We start from the raw sequence: 20,090 nt of genomic DNA, 5'->3' as shown, positions 1-20,090 counted from the left end.
TCAACCCCAGTCAACTGGTCTGGGTTTAATCCATCACCGTTCTTTAGCTCACTCCGCCACCCCAGTTCAGATATGGCCATATGCAAATCAGTCTGACCCTGTGCCTCATGGGAACAGTCCAACCCGAACTGCCAAGCCATGTCTTCCCTGGACCGGAATCTAGCTTCCCAGGACCGGTTTCTGGCATTACAGCCGTCTTCAGCCGGGCTTGCTTGACTCCAGTGGCAAAGTGAGCAAGGGACTCACGTCTGAGCATACCCTGCCAACTTAGGGCGAACAAAGAAAAACCAAAGGTGGTGATGGACGGAGTGTTGACAATACAAACACTCAACCACAGTCAACTGATCTGGGTTTAATCCATCACCGTTCTTTAGCTCACTCCGCCACCCCAGTTCAGACATGGCCATATGCAAATCAGTCTGACCCTGTGCCTCATGGGAACAGTCCAACCCGAACTGCCAAGCCATGTCTTCCCTGGACCGGAATCAAGCTTCCCAGGACCGGTTTCTGGCATTACAGCCATCTTCAGCCGGGCTTGCTTGACTCCAGTGGCAAAGTGAGCAAGGGACTCACGTCTGAGTATACCCTGCCAACTTAGGGCGAACAAAGAAAAACCAAAGGTGGTGATGGACGGAGCGTTGACAATACAAACACTCAACCCCAGTCAACTGATCTGGGTTTAATCCATCACCGTTCTTTAGCTCACTCCGCCACCCCAGTTCAGACATGGCCATATGCAAATCAGTCTGACCCTGTGCCTCATGGAAACAGTCCAACCCGAACTGCCAAGCCATGTCTTCCCTGGACCGGAATCAAGCTTCCCAGGACCGGTTTCTGGCATTACAGCCGTCTTCAGCCGGGCTTGCTTGACTCCAGTGGCAAAGTGAGCAAGGGACTCACGTCTGAGCATACCCTGCCAACTTAGGGCGAACAAAGAAAAAACAAAGGTGGTGATGGACGGAACGTTGACAATACCAACACTCAACCCCAGTCAACTGATCTGGGTTTAATCGATCACCGTTCTTTAGCTCACTCCGCCACTCCAGTTCAGACATGGCCATATGCAAAGCAATCTGACCCTGTGCCTCATGGGAACAGTCCAACCCGAACTGCCAAGCCATGTCTTCCCTGGACCGGAATCAAGCTTCCCAGGACCGGTTTCTGGCATTACAGCCGTCTTCAGCCGGGCTTGCTTGACTCCAGTGGCAAAGTGAGCAAGGGACTCACGTCTGAGCATACCCTGCCAACTTAGGGCGAACAAAGAAAAACCAAAGGTGGTGATGGACGGAGCGTTGACAATACAAACACTCAACCCCAGTCAACTGATCTGGGTTTAATCCATCACCGTTCTTTAGCTCACTCCGCCACCCCAGTTCAGACATGGCCATATGCAAATTAGTCTGACCCTGTGCCTCTTGGGAACAGTCCAACCCGAACTGCCAAGCCATGTCTTCCCTGGACCGGAATCAAGCTTCCCAGGACCGGTTTCTGGCTTTACAGCCGTCTTCAGGCGGGCTTGCTTGACTCCAGTGGCAAAGTGAGCAAGGGACTCACGTCTGAGCATACCCTGCCAACTTAGGGCGAACAAAGAAAAACCATTGTGGTGATGGACGGAGCGTTGACAATACAAACACTCAACCGCAGTCAACTGATCTGGGTTTAATCCATCACCGTTCTTTAGCTCACTCCGCCACCCCAGTTCAGACATGGCCATATGCAAATCAGTCTGACCCTGTGCCTCATGGGAACAGTCCAACCCGACTGCCAAGCCATGTCTTCCCTGGACCGGAATCAAGCTTCCCAGGACCGGTTTCTGGCATTACAGCCATCTTCAGCCGGGCTTGCTTGACTCCAGTGGCAAAGTGAGCAAGGGACTCACGTCTGAGCATACCCTGCCAACTCAGGGCGAACAAATTATTATTATTGCGGGTTTATATAGCGCTAGGAATCGACTCCCGGAGGAGTATCTCCACGCTTCAACCGCTGGGGAACTCGTCCTGGCTCACCCTGAGAGATGGTCCCTGATGGGTATCTCTAACGTGCGACCAAGCATCCCCGGCGGTCTGGGGGGGCCGTTGTGAAGATGAGGCAAGCTGATGCCCAGAGTTGCCGAGTGTGGTTTCTGACTAGAGTAGGCACCGAGGCGAGAATTATCGAGTCCGCTGACCCTGGTCCACGACCCTGCCGCGTCGGGAATCGAACCCTGGTCCCGGGCCGTTCTCTGCTTACGGGTCTGCCGCCTCTAACCAGTGAGCCACACTTCTCCACAAAGAAAAACCAAAGGTGGTGATGGACGGAGCGTTGACAATGCAAACACTCAACCCCAGTCAACTGATCTGGGTTTAATCCATCACCGTTCTTTAGCTCACTCCGCCACCCCAGTTCAGATATGGCCATATGCAAATCAGTCTGACCCTGTGCCTCATGGGAACAGTCCAACCCGAACTGACAAGCCATGTCTTCCCTGGACCGGAATCAAGCTTCCCAGGACCGGTTTCTGGCATTACAGCCGTCTTCAGCCGGGCTTGCTTGACTCCAGTGGCAAAGTGAGCAAGGGACTCACGTCTGAGCATACCCTGCCAACTTAGGGCGAACAAAGAAAAACCAAAGGTGGTGATGGACGGAGCGTTGACAATACAAACACTCAACCCCAGTCAACTGATCTGGGTTTAATCCATCACCGTTCTTTAGCTCACTCCGCCACCCCAGTTCAGACATGGCCATATGCAAATCAGTCTAACCCTGTGCCTCATGGGAACAGTCCAACCGGACTGCCAAGCCATGTCTTCCCTGGACCGGAATCAAGCTTCCCAGGACCGGTTTCTTGCATTACAGCCGTCTTCAGCCGGGCTTGCTTGACTCCAGTGGCAAAGTGAGCAAGGGACTCACGTCTGAGCATACCCTGCCAGAAACCGGTCCTTAGATGCTTGATTCCGGTCTGGGAAAGACATGGCTTGGTAGTTCGGACTGGACTGTTCCCGTGAGGCACAGGGTCAGAGCTGATTTGCCTATAGCCAGTGCCTAACTCAGGGTGGTGTGGAGTGCAAAAAAACAATGGATTTAGGCCCAGGTCCTAGTACTGGGGTGAATGTATGACATTGTTCTACATTCTGTCCATCAACTGTGTTTTTTGCATGCAGCATGAAAGCCAGAAATTGGAATTGGGCCTGTATCGAGTCATTCCACACAATCCTCTTAACCACTGCACCCTCGGCTCAAGACAGTTCTCTTTCCACTCAAGCAGAAAATCTGACTTCCTGGCTTGAGACGGCCAGCGACATAATTGCCCCCGTGAAAACTATCAAAATTAAAAGAGCCCATGATGCCCAACAATGGTTCTCATCAGACCTGAAAGAACAAAAACTTAGACTTAGACAAGCAGAGTGGAAATAGAGAAGGAACTATATGCCGGAAAACAAAACCATTTACATGTCTCTCCTTAAAGATTACAAGACTTCCATTCTCTCATGCAAAGCTGAGTATTTCTCGTCAAAAATCTTGAAATCCGCAAATAAAACCAGAGACATTTTCTCAATTATTGATGAATTGGTTAATCCTGAGAGAGTCTCCGCAAAACCAGTCCATTCGCAGCTTCTATGTGACTCTCTCAATAATTACTACTTTGACAAGATTGCCACTATCAAAGCTAGTATCCCAGGATCCCCCCTTGACTGTTGCTCACCCCACATTCTACGCGAAGCTTTTCGCGTTTGTCCCGATCCTCCTATAGCTCTTCTTAACACATCTCTCAGAAGTGGAATTGTTCCCGACTGTTTCAAAAATGGGGAAGCTTTAGGGTGGATACAGTCCTTTCTTAAGGACAGATATCAATCGGTCCGCCTAGGAAATTTCTGTTAAAAAAAGTGAAACTCCATTGTGGAGTTCCACAGGAGTCTTCTTAGTCCCCCCTTTTATTCAATTTGTATATGCAGCCTCTGATCCACGCCTTGAAAGAAATGGAGGTCTTGACATTCAATTATGCAGACGATCTACATTTAATAATTAACATTCAACCTACTAGTTCGTCTGAGCTAAATGTACAATCCCTAATGACATTCATTAGCAATTGGATGAACGCCAACCAACTAAAGTTAAACCCCGACAAAACGGAGCTAGTTCTGACAGGAGGCCTCTTAAACCTCTGGAATACAAACTTTTTGCCCACATCTCTGGGCTCTCCCCCCGCTCCGGCGACTGCTTTCAAAAAGCCTGAGGATCATGATAAACAGTGACTTATCAATGAAAACTCAGTTTAACTCTGTGGTCTCGGTTTGCTTCTTCTTCCTATGCAAAATTAAGAAAATCAGAAGATTTTTATCAACAGAAGCACTCACCTTGGTTGTCTTGGCGCTCATCATCTCATGATTAGATTATGCCAACTTCCTTTATGTTGGCATTCCTGCGTATCAAGTGCGGCGCTTGCAATTAATTCAGAACCACGCTGCCAGGTAAATTTTCAATCTCCCTGTTCGTCAGCATGTGAAGCCTCTGTTGAAACAACTTCACTGGATCCTGGTGGTTCAATGCAGCGCCTTTAAACTTGTATGTACAACACACAAGGAGCTTTCAAAAAAAGGTCCAAAGTTCATTGTCGAGAAAATACAGAAGTATATTCCTTCTCGTACTCTTCGATCATCTAGCCACAACCTTTTGTTCATCCCTAGGTTCAGGCGCATCAAACACGGGGGACTTAGGTTCTCTACGTTAGCTCCCCAACTTTGGAACTCCATCCCCCCATCTATACGCACTACTGACGCTCATATTCAGTTCAGAAAACCTGTTTTTTTTCAAAAGCTTACAACGAATAGCCCACTGACTTAGCTCTGAGATCTGCCATGTCCTGAAGCGCCAAGAAACCAACCCGGTGAACATTGCGCTATATAAACAATTTAACATAGCATAACAATGGTTGAAGTTGGTGATGTGCTTGGCTAGGTTGTTGGTAGTTTTTGGATTGGTTGGTTTAAAGAGTATAGAACAAGTCAGTTTCCATTATTGCCCTCCAGGTCCAGCTGGGTTGGTTGGTGTTGATGAGAGCTTTGGAATGTTGCGTGGAGATTTTGAAATGGATAATGTAGTGGTTGGTCCATGTGAGTGGTGAGGCAGAGCAGTTACTGATACTGTTGCTGTGGCTGGAGGCAAAGATTACATCTAAAGTGTGTCCTGCATTTTGTGAAGGGTCATTGATGAGCTGGGAAAGCCCTATGTTGTGTAGACTCTCGAGGAGGTTGGACGAGCAGTGGTTGGAGGGGTCTTCCAGGTGGAATTTGAAGTTGCCAAGAAGTGGGAAGTTATTTAAGTTAAAGGTGAGGGGGATGATGAAGTCTGAGACGAGTCTGCTGAAGTTACCTCGCAGGCTGGGTGCTCTGTAGGCTAGGGTATCCTTCAGGGTGGGACTCTTGGTCGCTTGCAAGTTGAAGTGCATGTGTTCCATGAAAGGTGTGTCCAAGTTAGGGGTGGTTGTGCTTTTGAGGGTGTCTTTGTAGATGATGGCGAGTCCTCCGCCGGGTTTTGGAAAGCAGTCCTGGCATGCAATTTTGTATCCTTCTGTGAAGGCCTCTGGGTTGTCAGGAGCTGAGGTGTGTTCATCCAGGTTTCCATTAGGAAGATGAGGTCTAGTGTGGTGTTCTTGAGAAGGTCCCAACATTTGATGGTGTGTTCTTTTGAGTAAGTTGGTTTTTAGGAGCATTATTGTGAGGGTATACTGGAGATCAGGCGTAGTGTTGGATGAGGTGAGGTTGTGAGAAGGTGAAGTTGGGAGTATGAGTGAAGGGAATGTGTGGTGCCAAGGTGCTGCAGGTAAAGTAACAGTGGGAGCGTATATGGTGGTTACTGGGCATGTTGGTGGCTCTTTGTTACACATTCATTCTTACCGCCCAAAGATGGAACTTTTTTGCATAGACAATCTGCGCAGAATCAGAGTAATACCAGGAGTTCTACTTCAAGCCAATCTTCTGGGGGTCCCACTATAGAGTGGATCGCAATGGAACACATACTTTACATTTATTTTTAGTCAATGTCGGGTACATTCCTTTTGTTTTGATGGAAGCCTCATTAACTTTGGCCACGAGCTAGAAATCGGCTCCTGTTGCCTTGATTGATATCTGTTGGGGTATTATTTAGACTACAAACGGAAATGGAAAGATCTGCGGCTGTGTTAAACAAGATCTGGTCTTCTTGTCTGAGAGCTGTTATTAATTGGGCAGACCTAAAGCAATCGGGACTGAAGGTATTTTCTTGGCCAAATTTATGTTTTGTTCTGTCCTTAAATAGATCATTTCACGCTGCACTTGTATTCCATGAAATATTTTATATTAAAAACCAAAAAACCATACAGTTAAAAAAGAAAGAGCTATGATATGTTTAAGTAACCACTAGCGCGCAGACGTCTGGTTAGAAGAACAAACTCAACAGTTTGTTCCGGGAATGCATCATGATGGCTCTGCGCAAACCCAAGCGCCCTTTCTTGCCCTTGAAGTGTCTAAATTTCAAACCTATAATTCGGAATTTTTCAGTGCTAATGCATGAACTTCAGACCGAACAGGTCTGAAACAGAGAGAGGCAATCTATGCTCACTGTTTCCAATTTGTTCTGTTTAAAGTTCATGCAGTAACTTAGACACACTGACACTAAAAAAATGCGCTCAGCTTCGTGCAGAGCCATAATGATATGGCCCATGTGGTGTGCTTATGTCAATGTTACAGCATTTAATGGATTTTGAGGCACGCTGTTGCTATCCGCGTTACATAAAATGATGGTGTCTCTTTTGGAATATGATAAGGGGACCTTAGCCTCCTATGTATACCTCTTGGGTTTACATTGACCTTGGCCTGAATGGTGGAACCCTAAAGAGTTGGGCGGCCCTGAAGGGGTGTCCCCTCCAGGCCCGGCTCCAGGAATTTTTATTTGGGTGGGCCAAGAGTGCATTTGGGTGGGCCACTGCGGGCTCGATTTGTCGCATATATGTCTGGGCAGGCCTGCTTCAGGGCCCTCCTTTATCTCTTTTAAGTCTTGCAAGGCCCAGTAAAACGCACTCTTTTCCAAATTTCTTTCTAAGTATTATCACTCTCAAAAAGTGTTTTTCCATACAATGTTCCTTTGATGGGAAGGGGAGGTTTCTGAGGTAGGAGTACCAGGCAAATGACACTTCTCTGGCTCCCTCTGTGTGAGCCTTCAGGGAGAATCCCTCTTCATTACTACCTCCACCTGACCCTGGACTCTGCAACGCTCTCCCTTACAGGCTTGATTATCCACTTTTCTGCCACCCCTCTCCAGTGCATCTTATCGCACAGCTGACCTTGGGCCCCAGCCCCATCAGGCTCCACTTTCATTTTTCCCATTAAAAACATTAGTAAAATCACCTTCAAACCTAAAAATTGAATATAGCAGTAAATATAATTAGCACACACTTCAAAGTATGTTCCACAGTAGCCCTTATGACCCGATTGCTAATTAAATAAACAAAAATAGAAAGGCCATAACAAGGCTGGCTTCAGCGCTGATGCGAAAGTCTTTTTTGTCGCCACACCAATAACCTCTTTCTTCGTAAATACCTTTACTACCACCTTCCAACAGTGCCCCTCATCCCTCCATGGCCCCCCTATTGACCTCTCCCTTGGATTCCCTCACTGCCACACGTCACAAGTGCCCTTCATCTCCCCATATCCCCTGCCCCTTATGCCCTCCTCCTCGGATTCCCTCACTGCCACCCTCCAGCAGTGCCCCTCCCCCTCATGACCTCCTCCTCAGACTCCCTCACCTCCACCCTCCACCAGTGCCCCTCATCTCTCCCTAGCTCCCCCTCCACCCCATGACCTCTTCCTCGGATTCCCTCACTGCCACCCTCCACCAGTGCCCCTCATCTCTCCGTAGCCCCTCCCTCTTATGACCTCCTCCTCGGATTCCCTTACTGGCACCCTCCACCAGTGCCCCTCACCTCCCCATAGCCCCTCCCTCTTATGACCTCCTCCTCGGATTCCCTTACTGCCACCCTCCACCAGTGCCCCTCATCTGTCCCTAGCTCCTCCTTCTACCCCATGACCTCTTCCTCGGATTCCCTCACTGCCACCCTCCACCAGTGCCCCTCATCGCTCCATAGCCCCTCCCACTACCTCCTCCTCGGATTCCCTCACTGCCACCCTCACCAGTGCCCCTCATCTCTCTGCCGTCCCTCCCCCTCATGACTTCCTCCTCAGACTCCCTCACTGCCACCCTCCATCAGTGCCCCCCATCTCTCCGTAGCCTCTCCCTCTTATGACCTCCTCCTCGGATTCCCTCACTGGCACCCTCCACCAGAACCGGGCCTGGTCCCCTCCCCTACGTCTCAGGGGCTTGTGTTAAGCTCCCGACTGTTGCACGTGCTTATTAGATCACTTATTTCTGTTCTTGAATGTTCAGAGATCACCCTTTCTGCAAGACCAACAGTTGTTTCAAAGCCGAGATATGGGCTCTACATAGTCCTGGGAGTGAGAGACAGAACAGTATTCCAGCACATTGCTAGATGACTGGCGATGCCTCGCCCATCAGACTCTCCAATAAAATTGTTATTTGCAAAATTGCATTACCAATGTATCTCACTGGCATGCAGAACAAAAATGGTTGTAAATGAACAATTAGTTGCCGGGCCAAAAGCGCACGATTAAATCCTAAAAGCTGCGACCTTTCTTTAAAATCAAATTTCCATGTAATTTCTAGAATGGTACACAAATACGCGTGTCATTACTGCAACTGTTTGATGCGGATATGTTTTTTCTAGGGCGCACCTGTCTCTGGCTCCAGACATGGAACAGGAAACTGAACGCATGGTACCAATGAGGTCACCTTTTTCCTTAGCGGCCTCACTCTCACACTTAAGTTGTCGTCACTCACATGAAAACTGGCAGTGAGGCCGCTTGTAATTGGGATATTTCTGGTCATTCTGTGCGGGACACCAGCTATATATATATGTAAGTTGCGTGGGTGGTACTGCATGGGTGGGATGCTCGCTGGGTAGTTTGTGTTTCTTGATGTTCATGCTTTCCATTTCTGCTGGCGGCGGCTCCGCCTTTTCTCTTAATTGAGGAGTCGGAGCCAGGCACTTGGAAACCCTGCCTCTCTTTACCAGTGGCTATTCGAGCCAAGCCCTTTCCCGCAGGCCAGGCCGCAGACATGTTTATTGGCGGGTCTGTTTGGTACTTTCCAAAGTAGTATCGCACTTTAATTTGCATTTCTGGGATGATGAAGCAACGCCCGTAGGTGTAGTAGAGCAAACATGGCTCACACACTTCTATTCCTGTTTCTCATTGAGCGAAGGAACAGAAAAGGGATCAGATGAACACAGTTTCATTTCATTTGAGATGTTTACTTCTGTTCCTTTATTTTACCAGTAACATCAAGTAACGGATTTCAGACACAAAGATAGAGACAGGTGAGGGAGAGTCTGAGTTAGAGAGGGGCGAATAAAGATGGGGAGAGAGAAGAAAACAGATAAAGACTTTAACAGCCAGTGTCAATGCGACACTGAGACAGATACTGAAAGAAAGAGGATGACAAAAGACAGGGACTCTGAGAGAGCCAAACTGAGGAAGGAAATAAACAAGCATTGAAAATGCAATAGGTCTCGCCCTCGTTTAAGTGGAAGCAATTCTGTTTGTAATTAGGTGGCTTTTCAGCTTTGCTTTTATTAGTGTTTTTTGCAAACTTTCATGTACATAACATGCATAGGTATGCATATATGAATATAAATATATATATATATATATATATATATATATATATGTGTATGCATGCATTTTTATTTGTATTTATATAGATATGCAGATTATTTATATGTTTATATATGTATGTATAAATACATACAGATATATAGATGCATATATGTGCATATGCATATATATACATATATATATGAGACGCGGCAGCAAAAGGTGTCTGAGGAAGGAATATAAACCGAAATGCATTATACCTACGCTGTCCAGTTCCAATTAAAAGCCTCACTTGAATTTTCCCTGTTTGTGGCTGCTTCCTTTCACGTCGTTGGAGGGTGGATTCATATACTTCGTGTCAGCCAGAGGACACGTTAAGGAGCCCCGTCCTGTCAAGTGGCTGCCTATTGCACTGGTGACTGCGAAAGCGGATGGAATATGCCCAGGTATTGGCTTTTAGGCAGTCCACCAACAGAGCGTCGGAATGCGAAGGACACTGCTCACAGGCAGACCGTGACTTCACGGGAGAGTCGGCTCAATCTCGCCGATCCATTTCCCAGCTGGAAGACGCGCTGCGGGTTGGGACGTCGCACAGGGACTCGAGGGGCCAGGACATCATAATGCGATCTCACCAAGTGTGCCTAGTCCTAAAAACGCCTATAACGAAAAGATAAAACTTTGGTTCCCCACATCACACCAATCCGGAGTACAGCCTTCTGGGAGTTGTAGTTTTGCAATGGCTGCAACAAGGCGGATGATCACATGGTTGGGGGCGTGTAGGATGTAAATAACGGACATTTGAGCTGGGCCACACAAACATGAGACGCGGCAGCAAAAGGTGTCTGAGGAAGGAATATAAACCGAAATGCATTATACCTACGCTGTCCAGTTCCAATTAATGTTTGTGGCTGCTTCCTTTCACGTCGTTGGAGGGTGGATTCATATATATATATATATATACATATATATATATATATATATATATATATATATATATATATATATATATATATATATGTATGCATGCATTTTTATTTGTATTTATATAGATATGCAGATTATTTATATGTTTATATATGTATGTATAAATACATACAGATATATAGATATATAGATGCATATATGTGCATATGCATATATATACATATATATGTGCATATGTGCGCATATATATATATAAATGCATACATATGTATATAAATATGTAAAAATATATATGTGCATATATATCTATATCTATATGTAAAGAAAGTTTTATATATATGCATAAGACCATCCATATATAAATTCACTGAAAAGACTATAGGTTTCAGGGCAGTTATAGTTATCTGGACATTTAACTCATACAAAATCATTGAAATTCCTCCGTTATAGTTAGTACTAACTGTAACTCACGCACCCGCAATCCACTGGTGATGATGTCACATATTACATCATTCATGACATGGTCAGTGACATCACTGATGACGTCACTGATGATATCATCCAGTGAATGTGATTTAGTTCGTTATTTGAATATGTATTATATATACACCAATCTGCATTGAAGAATCAGTGGATATATACATATCTGGATAGAGGATTTAGTAGCAGTGTGATTGATTGTTTACTTGAGATAGTGACTAAACTGTGTGAATATCTGTATTACTTGGTCAGTTGTTGTGTAAACTGCTGCACCCGTTGGTTACTAGTTACGTTAACGTCTATTTTAGTTATTGATTAGTTAACTGATTATTTGTATGGAAGAGTGAATGTGTGTGTGGTTTAGTGAGGGATCTGTGATTGCCTAAAGATATGTGAATAGTTAATTCAGTACGTATATGAGGTTAAGACTATGTGTTATAATAGTTATTTGGGTGAGTGAATATCTTTATGGTGTGGTGATGAGCAAACATATTTCTCAATGGTACATGTCCAACAAAGTAGAAAAAATAAAAGACAGTGTATGTGACAGTTTTATATAAATAAGTGTACATAAAACTCATTGATTGCATCAGTGACTGTATAGATAACTGTACACTTGTAAAAGTGATTTCATAACACACTAATTATGAGTTACTATCGAAATGAATAAATGAAGTGCTATTTGTATAAGTGTGTAGCTGAGTAAATGTAAATAGGATACATTGTTTGCAAATGTGAGTAGGATGACTGCATAACTGAATAGGATGTGTGCTGGTGTGTAATGTTAATATAGGTGTATAAGTATATTTGATAGTGTTCTATTGATCATTGACAACATGTATGAGTGAATCTATAGGTAATTGATTAGATGTGTGTGTAGATCTAGGAATCACTGAGTGGGTTTTTAGATACTTGTATTGCTGTGTCAATAGATTCAAATATGGTACTCTGTATTTTACAGTGAGTGATGAAAGGGTATACTACTGTATGATGAGGTGTAACTGATTGTCACATGGATGATGTCATCAGTGATGTCATCGGTGATGGCTTTTGAGATGTCATCAGTGATGTCATCAGTGATGTCACTGACCATGTCATGAATGATGTAATATGTGACATGTGACATCATCACCAGTGGATTGCAGGCATGCGAGTTACAGTTAGTACAACTAACTATAACGGAGGAATTTCAATGGTTTTGTATGAGTGAAATGTCCAGCTAACTATAACTCCCCTGAAACCTATGGTTGTTTCAGTGAAGTTCTAAGGTTTTTTAAATGCTAATTCCTAACTATAACTTACTTGAAAGCTATGGTTTTTTCAGTGAATTTCAAAGGTTTTTTAAATGACCATTCCTAACTATAACATACCTGAAACCTATGTTTTTTTTCAATGAATTTCAAAGGTTTTTTAAATGCTAATTTCTAATTATAATGTTCATTAAGCATATCTGTTTTTTTCTTTCTTTTTTAATTATTATCCCACTCTCAACCTAGTAAAAACTGCAAATCTCACCACTCTTCAATTGATTCATTCCGCCAACAAAATCGTCACAAACCACAAAAAAACAGGCGATAGATCCACCTACCAGTAACAAATTAACATCAACATTTAAATGGTGTAAGGAGGTCGACTATCTACTGCTTGAATTACACCCAACTCACACCCATATTTAAAGACGAATATGTGATTGAGGTACTAATCATGCACCTCCCACACCCAACAAAATCACAATACTCAGCGCCACCACCACCACAGCCATCCCCCCCAGACCCTTCCCCCCTACTACCTCAGAGGCAGCGCAAAACAGGATAATGGACCTTTACCAAGATACCATATCCTCTCAACCGCACAATAGCTGAATGTTCAGAGATGTGCCAACCAACTATGTATGAGGGAGTAAATTTGAACATCAACAATAATTTACAGAAACTCAAGTGTACCGGTGATATCCTATACACAACTCATTATAGAAACAAAATTTGTTTCCATGTGGAAATATAGTATTGATACGTATAGTGTACTGCACAGTGGACGCAACCATATTATCTCAGACTCTGGGGAATATCTCGGTCATGTAGCTGTGTTGTCTCCCCCCCTTTCAAGCAGAAGCGGAGTGGGCTGGTCCAACGTATGCAACTCTAACATAAGAGTATAAATAATTAGCCTACGCCTTTGGCATGGTTCACTTCTGCAAAGAGAAAAGACTCTGCCTTAGCTAAGGTCCTCACTCTGCCTTGTGGCTGCCGCCATGACCACGTGCCTCCTCGATACAGGCCCATTCCGAACTCAACACCACAGCACCGCAGACTTATGTCTGTATCGACTACTGCCTTCGATCTACACTGCGGACAGCAGGGTTCACAACTTGAATTCAACTTTGAATCTACACTATGAACAAAACTGACTTAAGACTTGCTTTATTTAATGCAGAGACAATTGTACTATATGTCTTCAGACTTTGTTAAAGCATGTGACAAAAAGCATTCCTCGATATCTGTCCTGACTACTGCCTTCGATCTACACTGCGGACAGCAGGGTTCATAACTTGAATTCAGCTTTGCATCTACACTACGGACAGCATTGAAGTTAGCCTTGATTTATATAAGGCAGAGACAATTTTGTTAAATGATGTGACAAAAAACATTCCTCAATGTCTGTAGTGAGTACTGCCTTCAAATGTACAATGCGATCAACAGAGTTCACCACTTGATACCAGAAGCGCATCAGCACTACAGACAACATTGAATTCAGTCTCGATTTATTTAAGGCAGAGACAATTGTACTGTGTCCTCAGATTTTGTTAAAGTATGTGACAAAAAAGCATTGCTCGATGTTTGTGTCGACTACTAACTTCAATCTACACTGCGGACAGCAGGGTTCACAACTTGAATTCAACTTTGCATCTACACTAGGGACAGTAGGGAATTCACCCTTGATTTATGTAATGCAGAGACAATTGTACTGTATGTGTTCAGATTTTGTTAAAATAAGTGACAAAAATCATTTGTCCATATCTGTGCTGACTACTGCTTTTAATCCACAGTGTAGACAGCAGGGTTCACAACTTGAATTCAGCCTTGCATCTACACTACGGACAGCATGAAATTCAGTCTTGATTTATTTAAGGCTCAGATAATTGTACTCTATGTCCTCAGATTTTGTAAAAGGATACGACAAAAATAATTTCTTGATGTCTGTGCTAACTACTGCCTTCAATCAACAGTGAGGACAGCAGGGTTCACAACTTGAATTCAGCTTTGGACTTACACTACGGACAGCATTGAATTTAGCCTTGATTTATTTTAGGCAGAGACAATTGTACTCTATGTCCTCATATTTTGTTAAAGGATGTAACAAAAAACATTCCTCAATGTCTGTGCTGACTACTGCCTTCGATCTACATTGTGAGGGCTCACGATTCAGGTGGAATGGTGATTGGACATGACGCATTCCAGTAGGCCAGAGACATTGTACCAGTGTGACCCGCCTGAACCACGAATGATTGCAGGGTGCGCACACACTGAGTTCTTCAGGTACCACTAACTCACTGCACCACAGTCATCTCCCCGTGGCCTTATTAAGGCAAAATTCACTAGGCAAAAAACATTGCTGCCAGTGCGGCCCCCCTGGACCACGCATAATTGCAGGCTACGTAAAAGCTCAGCGCCAAAGATACTACTAACTCAGTGCACCATAAATCATCGCAAAGAAGAGTGAACAGTGTTATGTCACAGTCAGGCATGCTATCACTTTTAAATAGAATTTATGCAGAATTCAATCAACACAAGACATTACTCCAATTACTGTGCATCCCCCCTCCACGACCACGCATAAACCAGACCACGCTAAACACCATACGTACCACTAACTCAGTGCACCATAAATAATTGCCACGAGGCTTTATTAAGGCAAAATTCAGTAGTCAAAAAACATTACCCCCAGTGCGGCCTGCCCGGACCACGCATCATCGCAGGTTACGTACACACTCAGTCCCAAAGGTACTACTAACTCAGTGCACCATAATTCATCACTACGGGGCCGTATTCAGGCAGAATTCAACTGACTCTTCATTCATTATTTGCAGAGTGCAGTACCAAACAAAGTAAAACGTTTATCAAACCCTATACAATATCCCTTTAGTAGCCTTCTTTCAAAAACTTCTTTTATATCAGTTCTGGGTTTAGTTGAAAAACTAAATCCACCTGCAAGTGCAAAGGCACACTCAATGGCAGTCTACACTGCGGACAGCACAGGTCACAACTTGAACTATAATGTCCCTGAAACATACACATTTCAACAATATATTCCATACATGTTTCATCTTTTATTTCAATTGTGATTACAGATAATGAATTCAGCTTGGTATCTACACTACAGACAGTAGGTAATTCAGCCTTGATTTCTTTAAGGCAGAGACAAAAAATACTCTTGTGGCACTGCTAGTATGCGCAAGCACCTTTAATCCCTGCATCCTGTGAACTATGCTCACAAAGAATGTAGAACACAGCCCAAAATGTACCTCCACCACTGGCAATACCAAGTACCTCTGGGGCATCACCTTTAACATCGCCACCAGACATACATGCCCAGAAACTTAGAATGCACTGCGTGAAATGCAATAGTTTAATTTGTTATGGGGAGCAATAAGTAGACCTGGTTTGCAGAGCAATTGATAACCATCGATAGTAGTTTTTTTCCCCCTCAAAGTTCATGCAGTGACAGTCCAGTATGCAACAGTCAATGCTTTGAGTACAGATCGCTTGAACCACGCATCATCGCAGGGTGAGCACACGCTGAGCACCAGACGTACCACTAACTCAGTGCACCATATATATATATATATGTGTATGCATGCATTTTTATTTGTATTTATATAGATATGCAGATTATTTATATGTTTATATATGTATGTATAAATACATACAGATATATAGATGCATATATGTGCATATGCATATATATACATATATATATGAGACGCGGCAGCAAAAGGTGTCTGAGGAAGGAATATAAACCGAAATGCATTATACCTACGCTGTCCAGTTCCAATTAAAAGCCTCACTTGAATTTTCCCTGTTTGTGGCTGCTTCCTTTCACGTCGTTGGAGGGTGGATTCATATACTTCGTGTCAGCCAGAGGACACGTTAAGGAGCCCCGTCCTGTCAAGTGGCTGCCTATTGCACTGGTGACTGCGAAAGCGGATGGAATATGCCCAGGTATTGGCTTTTAGGCAGTCCACCAACAGAGCGTCGGAATGCGAAGGACACTGCTCACAGGCAGACCGTGACTTCACGGGAGAGTCGGCTCAATCTCGCCGATCCATTTCCCAGCTGGAAGACGCGCTGCGGGTTGGGACGTCGCGCAGGGACTCGAGGGGCCAGGACATCATAATGCGATCTCACCAAGTGTGCCTAGTCCTAAAAACGCCTATAACGAAAAGATAAAACTTTGGTTCCCCACATCACACCAATCCGGAGTACAGCCTTCTGGGAGTTGTAGTTTTGCAATGGCTGCAACAAGGCGGATGATCACATGGTTGGGGGCGTGTAGGATGTAAATAACGGACATTTGAGCTGGGCCACACAAACATGAGACGCGGCAGCAAAAGGTGTCTGAGGAAGGAATATAAACCGAAATGCATTATACCTACGCTGTCCAGTTCCAATTAAAAGTCTCACTTGAATTTTCCCTGTTTGTGGCTGCTTCCTTTCACGTCGTTGGAGGGTGGATTCATATATATATATATACGTATGCATGCATTTTTATTTGTATTTATATAGATATGCAGATTATTTATATGTTTATATATGTATGTATAAATACATACAGATATATAGATGCATATATGTGCATATGCATATATATACATATATATGTGCATATGTGCGCATATATATATATAAATGCATACATATGTATATAAATATGTAAAAATATATATGTGCATATATATCTATATCTATATGTAAAGAAAGTTTTATATATATGCATAAGACCATCCATATATAAATTCACTGAAAAGACTATAGGTTTCAGGGCAGTTATAGTTATCTGGACATTTAACTCATACAAAATCATTGAAATTCCTCCGTTATAGTTAGTACTAACTGTAACTCACGCACCCGCAATCCACTGGTGATGATGTCACATATTACATCATTCATGACATGGTCAGTGACATCACTGATGACGTCACTGATGATATCATCCAGTGAATGTGATTTGGTTCGTTATTTGAATATGTATTATATATACACCAATCTGCATTGAAGAATCAGTGGATATATACATATCTGGATAGAGGATTTAGTAGCAGTGTGATTGATTGTTTACTTGAGATAGTGACTAAACTGTGTGAATATCTGTATTACTTGGTCAGTTGTTGTGTAAACTGCTGCACCCGTTGGTTACTAGTTACGTTAACGTCTATTTTAGTTATTGATTAGTTAACTGATTATTTGTATGGAAGAGTGAATGTGTGTGTGGTTTAGTGAGGGATCTGTGATTGCCTAAAGATATGTGAATAGTTAATTCAGTACGTATATGAGGTTAAGACTATGTGTTATAATAGTTATTTGGGTGAGTGAATATCTTTATGGTGTGGTGATGAGCAAACATATTTCTCAATGGTACATGTCCAACAAAGTAGAAAAAATAAAAGACAGTGTATGTGACAGTTTTATATAAATAAGTGTACATAAAACTCATTGATTGCATCAGTGACTGTATAGATAACTGTACACTTGTAAAAGTGATTTCATAACACACTAATTATGAGTTACTATCGAAATGAATAAATGAAGTGCTATTTGTATAAGTGTGTAGCTGAGTAAATGTAAATAGGATACATTGTTTGCAAATGTGAGTAGGATGACTGCATAACTGAATAGGATGTGTGCTGGTGTGTAATGTTAATATAGGTGTATAAGTATATTTGATAGTGTTCTATTGATCATTGACAACATGTATGAGTGAATCTATAGGTAATTGATTAGATGTGTGTGTAGATCTAGGAATCACTGAGTGGGTTTTTAGATACTTGTATTGCTGTGTCAATAGATTCAAATATGGTACTCTGTATTTTACAGTGAGTGATGAAAGGGTATACTATTGTATGATGAGGTGTAACTGATTGTCACATGGATGATGTCATCAGTGATGTCATCGGTGATGGCTTTTGAGATGTCATCAGTGATGTCATCAGTGATGTCACTGACCATGTCATGAATGATGTAATATGTGACATGTGACATCATCACCAGTGGATTGCAGGCATGCGAGTTACAGTTAGTACAACTAACTATAACGGAGGAATTTCAATGGTTTTGTATGAGTGAAATGTCCAGCTAACTATAACTCCCCTGAAACCTATGGTTGTTTCAGTGAAGTTCTAAGGTTTTTTAAATGCTAATTCCTAACTATAACTTACTTGAAAGCTATGGTTTTTTCAGTGAATTTCAAAGGTTTTTTAAATGACCATTCCTAACTATAACATACCTGAAACCTATGTTTTTTTTCAATGAATTTCAAAGGTTTTTTAAATGCTAATTTCTAATTATAATGTTCATTAAGCATATCTGTTTTTTTCTTTCTTTTTTAATTATTATCCCACTCTCAACCTAGTAAAAACTGCAAATCTCACCACTCTTCAATTGATTCATTCCGCCAACAAAATCGTCACAAACCACAAAAAAACAGGCGATAGATCCACCTACCAGTAACAAATTAACATCAACATTTAAATGGTGTAAGGAGGTCGACTATCTACTGCTTGAATTACACCCAACTCACACCCATATTTAAAGACGAATATGTGATTGAGGTACTAATCATGCACCTCCCACACCCAACAAAATCACAATACTCAGCGCCACCACCACCACAGCCATCCCCCCCAGACCCTTCCCCCCTACTACCTCAGAGGCAGCGCAAAACAGGATAATGGACCTTTACCAAGATACCATATCCTCTCAACCGCACAATAGCTGAATGTTCAGAGATGTGCCAACCAACTATGTATGAGGGAGTAAATTTGAACATCAACAATAATTTACAGAAACTCAAGTGTACCGGTGATATCCTATACACAACTCATTATAGAAACAAAATTTGTTTCCATGTGGAAATATAGTATTGATACGTATAGTGTACTGCACAGTGGACGCAACCATATTATCTCAGACTCTGGGGAATATCTCGGTCATGTAGCTGTGTTGTCTCCCCCCCTTTCAAGCAGAAGCGGAGTGGGCTGGTCCAACGTATGCAACTCTAACATAAGAGTATAAATAATTAGCCTACGCCTTTGGCATGGTTCACTTCTGCAAAGAGAAAAGACTCTGCCTTAGCTAAGGTCCTCACTCTGCCTTGTGGCTGCCGCCATGACCACGTGCCTCCTCGATACAGGCCCATTCCGAACTCAACACCACAGCACCGCAGACTTATGTCTGTATCGACTACTGCCTTCGATCTACACTGCGGACAGCAGGGTTCACAACTTGAATTCAACTTTGAATCTACACTATGAACAAAACTGACTTAAGACTTGCTTTATTTAATGCAGAGACAATTGTACTATATGTCTTCAGACTTTGTTAAAGCATGTGACAAAAAGCATTCCTCGATATCTGTCCTGACTACTGCCTTCGATCTACACTGCGGACAGCAGGGTTCATAACTTGAATTCAGCTTTGCATCTACACTACGGACAGCATTGAAGTTAGCCTTGATTTATATAAGGCAGAGACAATTTTGTTAAATGATGTGACAAAAAACATTCCTCAATGTCTGTAGTGAGTACTGCCTTCAAATGTACAATGCGATCAACAGAGTTCACCACTTGATACCAGAAGCGCATCAGCACTACAGACAACATTGAATTCAGTCTCGATTTATTTAAGGCAGAGACAATTGTACTGTGTCCTCAGATTTTGCTAAAGTATGTGACAAAAAAGCATTGCTCGATGTTTGTGTCGACTACTAACTTCAATCTACACTGCGGAC

This window comes from Lissotriton helveticus, chromosome 2_1 (assembly GCF_964261635.1).
Source record: "Lissotriton helveticus chromosome 2_1, aLisHel1.1, whole genome shotgun sequence".
NCBI classification, from domain to species: domain Eukaryota; kingdom Metazoa; phylum Chordata; class Amphibia; order Caudata; family Salamandridae; genus Lissotriton; species Lissotriton helveticus.
The sequence above is the reverse complement of the archived record's forward strand: the minus strand, read 5'-3'. Positions refer to the sequence as shown.